Here is a 2,380-nt window from a genome sequence, read left to right as displayed (position 1 = left end):
TCCCTCGAAGCCTGCCCGGGGTGTGCGCCGACTTGTGCTACCGGCGGGGGTTTCGCTCCTTCCCAAAGATGAAAGACGGCACGGCTGACTCTGCCGCTTCTCCAGGACTGTTGCCGCCGTCGCCGCCGCCGCTGCCGCTTCATTGCACATTCAAGTGGAAAATTTTCTGGAGTCAGCAGAAACATTGTGTCCAAAAAAGACTGAGTCGCAGTAACCACCAAACCCAGGAGGAGACTCTCCCTGGAAAACTTCCCTTCGGTAGGAAATACTGGGGGATTTGTTTGTTTATTGGAACAGAAATGATCCCCAGGAGGGGAGAAAACCAGGGTACACTTCTAGTCTTTGTTCGTAGCAGCAACACTTGTGTTCAGAAGTCCAGAGGCCCGCTTTAAAGAAAGTTCAACCTCTACGAGTTTCCTTTTTAAAAAAAAGTTCGTATTAAAAAAAAAAAAAATCAAAGCATTTTTAATGAGTCGAAAACAATGGGGAACTCACACCTCCCTTATCTTCCTCCCACGAAAATAAATCAAATCCAGATCAGAAATTTTTTTTGCTTTTTAATTGTCTTTCTTTTTAAAGACTTATTTAAAGTTGGATGGTGTTGCTGTATAAAAATATTTATGAAACAATGAAATACCAGCCACCAGCGTTTCTCAGGAGGCTTGTTAACTTCTTAGAAGCAAGTGGCTGCCTGTGATTTGCAGAAATGAAAATTGACCTCAGTGAGCTCTGGAAACTTAGAGACAGATGATGTTCCAGGAGCAGTGAATGTAAAAAAGGCTATGTTTAAAAACAGAGCCTTGGAAGGAGCCCAGGTCTTGGGATAGAAAGTCTGTAATGCTTATCAGATTTCAAAATAGAAAAAAATATTAAAAATGCTACAAATATTGCAAAAGAGCAGAACACAATCGATTCAAGACTACCACATGTTTCGCTTCATTGATTGTTTTTGGAAGTTTTGGTGATCTGATGGCTTGTGATGTGCTAGGTGCCTGCGGGTGGTTACCCGAATAGACAGATCCCTCCCTCCAGGAAGATGTGACCCACTGCTTTGTCAGAACCGGGAGTGGGCTCCTTTCTCTGCAACCTGCAGTGCATCTTGCTGGTCTCATGCGTGGGGGCTTCTCTAGGCTCCTCTGAGGCAGTGGTTGTTGAACAGTCTTCAGTATGTCCCGTGCTGCTTCTTTTCACTGTTGGGTTTGGCCCTTCTGTAAATAGTAGGATCATCTCTTTGGGCCCAAGCACATCTGAGTGTTTACGAGGGCCAGAGTTAGATCCAACTTTGGTAAGCACCTTTCCTCTTTAGAAGGAAATAGAACTAATTACAACGTGACTCAGAAAAGACAAATGGATTAGCTGAATCTTTGTTAACAGCAGGGTTTTGAATTGTTGATTATTTTGGGGGGAAAGGCATATTTTCCTAATCTCACTATTTCCATAAATGGTCGTAGATATTTTTGTTTAGTATTTTTTTGTATGTGCAACTGTGTGTTGAACTCTCAGGTTTCAGATTTTAAACAGACTCTTATTTGTTGTTGATGCTAAAAAATGGACTGATAAGTTGTATCCATTACTGGTTCTTGCTGATGCTATAAAAGTGCTCATGTAGACCATTTTATTTTTAATGGTATTATTTGATCTTCAGCTTTAGGGGAATATTAGAATACTTTTTCCTTTGCTTTTTTACGAATTTGAAACAAAACCAATGTGACACTTTGCCTTGACAATAAGAATAAAAAAATATTATAGGAAAGAATCTTTGTGTAAATTCCTCCTCTGTGTGATTTTTTATAAAGTTACAACTCCTTCCAGGGAACATGTCTGAGAGAGATTATTGGAGGATTTTTTTTTTTTTTTTCCTTTCCCAAAACAAAAAGCAGTACTCACCACCTCATATACTTAATGAAATTTAATTTAAAGAGGGAGGACATCCTAGCTTAGTTTGAGCCACACTGAAATGACTCTCTCACTGAGAGGCTCTTCCTTGCCCTGTGGTGCAGTGTGTGCCTAGGCCTCAGCAGCAGCAAACTAATTGCACACAAGGGCTGGTTTGAGGGGGCCGTCTGGGGGAGTCAGCTTTCTGCTCCCCTCCCCATTTCCTCTCTCCCCCCATTTGCTTTATAGAGCAAGAATTATATGTTCATATACTCACTTTGGAGGCTGTCATCCCCTTTTATTTAGAAAAAGGACAAATCCTAGGAAAAAAAAATGTTTGAGTTTTTTCCCGCTTCAGCAATTTATAAACAATTTTGAGTTTTGTGGGTTCTGACAATACAGAGCTGCAAAGAGAAGAGGGCATTTTCTAACGGGAAAATTGGGAAGAATATATTTATTGTATATCATTGGTGTCTAGATTGTATTTGTCCCATTTTCAGTAGAA

This window comes from Galeopterus variegatus, unplaced genomic scaffold, assembly GCF_000696425.1.
Source record: "Galeopterus variegatus unplaced genomic scaffold, G_variegatus-3.0.2 Scaffold1011, whole genome shotgun sequence".
Lineage (NCBI taxonomy): Eukaryota > Metazoa > Chordata > Mammalia > Dermoptera > Cynocephalidae > Galeopterus > Galeopterus variegatus.
The sequence above is the reverse complement of the archived record's forward strand: the minus strand, read 5'-3'. Positions refer to the sequence as shown.